The 8,519-nt window shown below is 44.7% G+C and overlaps 1 long non-coding RNA gene across 1 annotated transcript; it reads left to right on the top strand.

Moving 5' to 3' along the window:
• The first annotated feature begins 464 nt into the window (after window positions 1-464).
• LOC142814031 (uncharacterized) lies at window positions 465-7,989 on the top strand. The gene is made up of 3 exons (XR_012894780.1): window positions 465-1,094; window positions 2,474-2,638; window positions 7,690-7,989. It is a non-coding gene; the product is annotated as an uncharacterized LOC142814031 (long non-coding RNA).
• The last annotated feature ends 530 nt before the right edge of the window (window positions 7,990-8,519 follow it).

Genomic DNA, 8,519 nt, shown 5'->3' with positions numbered 1-8,519 from the left:
TTAATTTGTTCTCATGTACGCTTGGTAGCTCTTCTGGTAAAGCTAATTATGTGCCTGACAAACATAACAAATACGTGAGCCGTATTTCGAACGCTAATTTGGAGTAACTTCGTAGTAAATTAAAGCAGGGGTCACCAACATGCGGGCTGCATGTGACCCACGGGCCCGTTTTATTTGGCCCCCGGCACGGAATCATAATCCTCCCCCCCCCTTCTTCCTGCCCTTGTTACTTCCGATGTAAAGGGCCATATAGCAGTTTTTACGTAAAGCGGTGTTACACAGGAACAAAGAAAGAGTGCTTCCATTTGGAATTGCATCAGGTCTTCACAGTTTGCCAAATAACGTCTTGCAATTATTGATAATTTGCCTATACAACTCATTGTAGATATTGTCTAATTTATATTAATAACTTCCCATATCTAACTTTAATGGATAACGCCTTTTATCAACCAGTAGAAGTTTTTTATTTGTCAGCAAAGCCCCCCATCCCATCTCAATCGACTTACGTGGCGACTGTCTAGTCGGCTTCATGCAAACAGGCCATCTCACTCAAAACATTGCTGACTCCTTCAATAGAATGTCAGACGATGGGCCTCAAGAACTATTGTCTGAGGTCCAAATTGAGGACTGCCATCTCACTCAAAACATTGCCGACTCCTTCAATAGTGTATCAGACGATGGGCCCCAGGAACTATTGTCTAAGGTGCAAATTGATGACTACCAGAATGCGTTGTGTTGCCACCTTTATTCTGCTCTAACGTAGCTTATTAAACTGTGACACATGCACTCGTAATAAGCAGCCCACGTGTAGCTGTTTTCGCTATGCTGCCTCTTGTAGAACACGATTTGTTCTCATTTGCCTGCTGCATTCGCTTATTGCGACAAACTCTTGCCCTAAATATATATTCACACTTTATTTGTCCTTTCCTCTTGAATCCGCGGGCGACTAGCCGGAAGAATATGGACTTGGCAAAGACCACCTGGCTCCAGAAGCGACAGTGTTAGGAGTGCCTGTGAGGCGTCTGCAGCCTGTGGCCACTGTAGTGTTCATCACTGTCCTGGGCGTGGCGTCTTTCTTTTACTTCCGTCCTAGGGTACGTTCCAGTATTCACGCTGTCAAAGTGTCTTGTTCATGTTGATCGGTCCAAATTTTCTGTGGTGGCACGCTCAGTTGCACCTCAGAACTTCGTGGCTGAGACGGAGCGGTCAAATCCTCCACGAGACAACTTCAGCATATGAGCACTTCAGTGCCGCTTCATTACAACCCGCAGTACAATCTTGCTCCATAGTCGACCATCAGAGCTCAGAAAACCCCTAACGTACAGAGCGTATTGGTTGCCACTGTACGACCGACCCTCTTGTGCACACATTTTAAAGGATCGGCTGAAACGAAACTAAATATTCCTAAAGATTGTATATCAATTTATTGATATTAAATATCCCGAGGTCACGCGTTTACAAAAGCACGTACAATTTTTTTGCGTAATATGTCCACTTGCATGCAAGGCAGTGACACTGATTGCAGTGCCACTTTCTAAACCAACTAATTACACAATCGATGAATAAAATGTCAGTGAAGTTTACATAGACATATTCAAATGACGTCTAACTGCGCTATTTTGAGCAACGTACTAGTTACGTGCTCACTTTTCCTTCGGCTTAAAAATAAGGCCTAAAAAATATGAATCAAGAAGCACGACTCAACTGCATTGTGCATTAGGAAGCAGCGCCTGCGAACATGATTACTGTGAGGTAGCAAGTCAAGACCACGCTCCAGCATTTTGCGTGTTGGAGCATAGTGACGTGTTATTTTTTATACTTCATGGTCTTTGTTTTCAAACCGGGAAAAATAAGCACCTGTATGATTGATATCTTACTGAAAATAACACACTTAGATATCATGTGCATGCCTACATATGACTCATTCAACTTTTTAATGATTCGGCGAGTGCTTGATGAGTTAGAGACTCTATTAAATCTAATTAACCAAACATTCTTAACAAAAAGTATTGGTAGTGGCTACTACATTATCATGGGAACAATACACACTCGGTGTGCTTTGAGTAACAACGCTCCTCTTTTTTACAATCATGCTGCGTGATTTTTGAGACAGCCTGTATAATACCGAAACGAGCCTACTGAATGGGTAGCAAAAAAAATTAAACAATGCAGCCTCCTGTTTCATAAGCTCATACTCAACAGGCTGGGTGGTTTTGCATGCATATATTGCAGTATGCAAAAAAAAAAGTTAGCTAAATGGAGGTCTAAGTGTTCACTTTGTGTAGGCATTGTTCAATGCCAAACATACTCCAGAAGAGCTCGTCTCAGTGTGTGCAAAGGGTTCCGATTCACGAGCAAATTAAATTCATTCAAGCTTCTGGTTGAACGGTCATCTGAGAGTCACTATTGCACAGATTGTTAAAATGATGGCATACGCCATAGCGCTTATTTAAATCTCTCCTTCTCGCTGAAGACACCGCGGGAAGGCAAGGAGACCATTCGCACGGAGTGCTACACCTCCGGATGCCAAGAGCTGCGCCTCTTCCTAGAGTCCACCGTCAACAGGTCGGTCGATCCGTGCCGCGACTTCTTCAGCTTCACCTGCGCGGCGCCACTGAAGCAGGAAAGATTGTCCCAGGTGAGAAGGGGATTGTAATACGTATTGTACTACTAACCTGTGGAAATGTGTAAATAGGACAGTCTGGCCGCTGCATCAATACACGACTAAAAGAGCAAACTTTGTCATACCTGCCAGATAATTGTAAATCGTGTAATTTGATCCCGTGTTTCGTGATACAAATATTTTATTTTGACATAGAGGTAAACTAACACGTCAACTTACGGAACTCTTTCATGTAAATAGGTGTACAAACAAATGCATGAGTAAACCTTCGGTGGCTCTAACAGATAGAGAGTACAGTTGTTTCAATTCGGTTTACCAATATAAGGTTATGCTTGCCTGTCACATGACTTGCACTTGCGCTGTGCTGGTTATTGAGGTACTTGTATGTTTCGTTCCTTCCAAAAATAAAATAGTGGAGAGTTCTCCCTCTGTCTCTCTCTTGTTCTGTATTTTGTTCGCGCTAAACAAGTTATAGTGCGGAGTCAGTTTATTTAAGCCTGCATTCAAATTACTTTAGTCACGAGTTTATTCACTATAGCTTAGCTGTACTCAATTGAGTTTAGCTGTGATATTGAGACACTATACTGAAGATATACTTAAATCAACAGAGTCTATAGGCAGAATTATGTGCCGCAATAACCAAATGCCAGCCTCGTCCTATGTGGCTAATTGAACCCTTACATTTACACAAATAACAACTGTATACATGCAAATGATATCGTCAGCATTTGCGTTGTACGTAGATCTTCGTATTTATATAGAAGTTGAAAATGCCTACGCATTTTTAAAACTGGGTACCTATTTTATTAGATTCCATACTTCTATGCCTAAAATACTCGGTCGGCTGAATGGCGCCAGTAAAATTATGTAGCACATGTGAGTGTCTGGATCCAACAGACATAAATACACTAACAAAATTCCTACGTACTTTTCGATTCTACTTGGTGTATGCTATTTATAGCATAAATTTAACCGACACTTTTTGGCTAATTTTATTAGAATCTGTTGAATAAATTGCGCGTATACTTTAGTGGCTCAATGAGATCCAGTTTTCAGAAGACCAATTTATTTATTTACTTATTTTTTAAAGTACCTTACAGGCCCCAAGAGGGGCATTGAGTAAGGGGAGCAATACATAAAAAATATACTCACATATAAACATCGAATGGAAAAAAATACAAAAGAAAAGAAGCAGTTGCAAACCAATCAGTTAAATAGAAATTAATACAGTTCATTATGTACAATGCAAAAAAGACGCACACTTCTGAACAATTAAGTTTTTCTGATTATTCCGAAAAGTCTGTTTTCCAAAGAGAAACATTCGCGCCTTTCATATTTGCAATGTTTTTAAACGTGACAATATTCTGAAATTTTCAAAAGATACATTAAGATGGAAGCGCTCCTATATCACGCGGAAATTCACTTAATGTTATCAACTTCATGATATAGTGTGTAATCAGGTAAGAGGTTGCCAGATATCATTTTGTCGAGGAACGCCTTATATTGCGGCGTAATGGCAGGTTTCGCCACGGTCTTAGTGTCAGGGGTAAAAGAACAAATCGAACATTCATCAAGGGTGGAAATATTGGCTTAAGTGATGCCTTGGGGAAGAACTTGGGTCGACGTCGAAAAGTACCGAACTGGAAGTAGCACCGTGTTGTTAGCAACAACCACTATAGTATGTGGTAGTGCGATGTGGTGCGTAAGGGTCTAATCAATGAGGGGAGCCACCAGATAGTCTCCATCAGGAACAGACGGCAAGGGCGACACAGGAATGTACATAGCAGCCTGGAGCGGTCACGGATCGTAGCCGAGTGCGACTTGGAGGAGTGAAATCGGTGCACAAAGGCAATTCGAGCCGTAAGTTACCGGTAGAACAATCGATGAGGGCGGAGTGAGCGGTTAAGAAATCAATTCCAAGGATAACGTCGTGTGGGAAGGCATCGAGGACTGCGAAGAAAATGGAAGTGTGGTGGCCGGCAACAGTAACGCGGGCAGTGCACATGCCAAGCTCCGATGCTCGACTTCCGTTGGCCACTCGAACAGTAGAGAACATAGCAGGTGTGAAAACCTTTTTCAGGTGAGATCGAAGTGTGGAACTCATAACAGATACTTGGGCACCAGTGTGAATTAGAGCAGTAACGGCGTGGCCATCAACGGACACTCGAAGTGAATTGCACCTTGAGTTTGTAGCCGGCTGAGGTTTTTCGTTCCTAGTCGTCAGAGCAGCGCCTCCTCCAGGAGCTGCCCTCGTCAGTTTCCCGGGGGATGACTAGAATAAGCTGGTGACGGAGAGCAGCGGCGTTGAGGGGAGCGCGACGGCTGACCCTGAGGTGATGGCGAGCGGCTAGACCAGTTTCTTTGGGCGACGACGTCTGCGCAGGACACTTCAGAGCGTGGAGATGAACGGCGAGGTGAAAGGTCCTAAAGATGGTCATCCGGAAAAGCGGGTTTCGAATAGTGTCCACGGTCCTGACGGCGGTCGACATTAGGAAAGCTTGGCCAGAAATACCACCTGTTTCAGCAATTGCGGGAGATGTGCCCAACTCGAGAGCAAGAAAAGCAGATGGGTCGATCATTGTGCGTGCGCCACTCAAATGGATTTCGGTAGCGTGGTGGAAACCGAGGAGTCGAAGCTGCCGCAGCGATAAGTGGAGCAGAGTGGTCGTCAGCGTTGTGAACCAGAGTGCTCATGGGCTGCGGCATGATCCTGGCGGGCTGGGGAACCGAGACAGGTTAGCAAGCTCCTGACGTACGACGGCTTGAATAAGCGAGACTGTTGCCCAGTTGTATCGTGCAGGGGCTGATAGGAAGCGGGTGCCATGGCCTCCCGCTCCTGGCCAACAATCCTTGCGATATTGGCAGGAGGCGCAAGTGAATGGGGCGCTACGAAATCCTCGCAAGACGAAGTCGCAGCAGTGTTTGGTAGTCTCGGGAAGCGGTGGGTTATTCGCCTGCTTTTAGCTTGTTCAAATCGTCGGCATTCAAATATGATGGAGTCGACGGTGATACAGTTCTTACACATTAGTATGTTGAAAGCATCATCAGCAATGCCTTTCAACACGTTGCTGATTTTGTCCGTCTTGGACATGTTTTTGTCAGTCTTCCGGCACAGTGCCAGTACGTCTTGGATGTACGTGACGTACCATTCCGTCGATGATTGAACTCGCGACGCGAGTTCCTGCCTGGCTGCCATCTGACGAGCAACTGACCAACCGAACAAGTCGCGAAGCTTTTGCTTGCATGTGTCCCAGCTGGATAATTCTTCTTCATGTGTCTCATGTCAGGCGCGTGCCGTACCTCGTAGGTAGAATAGCATATTTGCCAGCATAAGCGTCTCGACCACCTGTAGTGCTTGCTGACGCACTCGAGTAATGCAAGCCATCCTTCGACCTCCGTGCTGTCCGTCCCGGAAAACGTGCCAGGGTCGAAGATGGGGGGGGGGGGGGAGATTACAGGTGATGGAACCGGCGCGGATGGTGAGGCCTGAGTGCTTGTTTAAGGCATCGTGGCAGGACAAAACAGACGTCTACTGCAGAGTTCCAGAGCTGGGTAGTGTGAAGACCCAGCACCTCCACCAAACGATGTTACGGGGAAGATTTATTCACCGACAGCGGGTCTTGATAACGGCTTAAAGAGCGCACAGTCATGCAGGCGAAAGGGGAAGCTCGAGAGGCCAACCCACAACAACCATGGTTTCGTATTCCTCCTTTTGGGTGCCATTTCAGCTGTGCCGGAGCGACAGTTTTATACAAATATCAATATTTAGCTTAGTATTTATTCCCTTTAAGCTTCCTAACTGTTAAATTCTTCGAGCGCACTGTGTGGCAACCTATTATTGGGAGGCACATACATAACCTAAATTCAAACTGGCTATGGAGGACGACTGTTGGTGATTTGTACTAAAGTAAAATTATCGCTTGCACATCTGTAAAGGTACGGCCGTCGTCATTTAATGCTGTTGTTCTGGTTATATACGGATTTTTAGTGAATTTATGATGCACTTGTCAAACGTTTTGAGACGTGTCGTCGAATGTACGTTGTCTCGACAGAATTCCCACAAAGAATTATGTGTATAGTTCCCTACCCTTTTAAAACAGTGCGGCAATCGGGTTTCACATTAAATTCATCAAGTAATGCAACATAACCAGGTAAGTGACTATGAAAATCAATTACTTATTCAATAAATAAATAACGAAAACAACCAAGCAACCAGTTTTTACTCGTAACGAGTGTGATACCGGCCGCGGCGGTCCCATTTCGATGGAAATAAAATTGTTTAGACCCTTGTATACTGCGCAATGTTAGGCCTGGGCATCAAAACAACATCAGATGGTGAAAACTTTCGGAGGCCTCTACTACAGCTACCTGCGTAATGATATTAGGCGTTGGGTTGTAAAACCCCAGTTACTATTATTATTACAATGTAGCACGGTTATGCATGCGTCATGCGTGTATAGCCGTACTATAGAACTTGAAGCGAATCATTATCAAAGGGTCTCTATGAGACATAGTGTTACTTATATACGCGTAACGAGTTTTCATAGTGCATCTTACGCCAGAAAAATTACCGCAGCTGAAAAGCATGCGACCAGCGCAGCTGATCGGGGAGTGAAGCAGAAGAGGAAGAAAAAAGCGCGCTTACCTGGTTAGTGCGGTGCACACACTATATAGGTGCAGCTTTGCCAGGCACTATAGACGATGAGAGACGCCATATGTGGTAGAGGCTGGTCATGATGATATTTTTTTTGGTCGCGGTGAATCGCGTCTTTTCTAAGCTTAAATGCACTGTTAACAGAAAAGGAAGGGCAAAAAGTCACACAATACGTAAAATGAAGCCAGCTTGTGATTTGAAGAAATTTGCAGGGAGGACTAGCGCAGGCGAGTTGTACCATTACCAAATAGCTCGGTATGAAGTGAAGTCTTCAAGAAGTGTGTTCCAGAAACCCGCTGCAATATTTCTAAAAGCGAACCATGCACATCATCGTACTACTGTGACGCGTGACGCACACCGCACTCCAGTTGCTTCGTTCACCTCCAAATTTACCCCATGGTTTCGCTTGCAGATGAGCGATGACGTACGAGCAGCGGTCACCGCCATGGTGACTGCTGCTAACGTTTCTGGTGAAGGCCAGAGCGCTTTCGAAAAAGCCGTGGCCACCTACCGGGCATGCGTGTCACTCTACTCTCAAAACCGGTCTGAAGCCGAGGAGCTAGGCAGCTTCCTGACGGGGCTCGGGCTCAACGTCGCGGATCCCAACAGCAACCACGATCCACTCGATGTCATCGTTCAACTCAACCTAGCCTGGAACTTGGCACCCATAGTGGCAATCAATGAGGCCGGTGGCTCCAGGATGGACTACCCACACGAGGCGAGTACCCTAAGCAGGCGCATTTCGCTTCCAAGCATTTGATATGATCTCATAGCAACTAGGGCTTCTACCGCGATGGCTTCGCACGTCATACATATAGTTTTGGTTTGAAAACTATTACGAAGTTTCACCTGACCATGACCCTTGAGCATAACGACATTTGGCGTGTTTAAGTAAAGATCAATCGCTACTGCGCCGTACCAAATTAATACAAAATTAATGCCTATAAAAAGGAAATACTCGAAAGATAAGTGATTCACTTTTACACTTCTCCTGAAAGAGACTAATTCACCTGCTATCATTTGCTAGATGTAAAATAAAGAAGGAGGGAGATGCACAATGAGAAGAGTGCATGTTAAACTATTCAGAAAATACTTCTTGCGAACAAACTATTGAGGGAGGTTTTCCCCCCGAATGTTTTCTGCTGTTATGTTATCTTCCTCAGTTGAGGTGTTGGTAGGGCACTTGTTCCTCAAACAAAGTATTCGGAACAAGTTTTTCACCAAAACTGCGAATAAGTTTTA

This window comes from Rhipicephalus microplus, chromosome 4 (genome assembly GCF_043290135.1).
Source record: "Rhipicephalus microplus isolate Deutch F79 chromosome 4, USDA_Rmic, whole genome shotgun sequence".
Lineage (NCBI taxonomy): Eukaryota > Metazoa > Arthropoda > Arachnida > Ixodida > Ixodidae > Rhipicephalus > Rhipicephalus microplus.
Note: the sequence above shows the minus strand (reverse complement) of the source record. Positions and strands in the feature narration are given on the sequence as shown.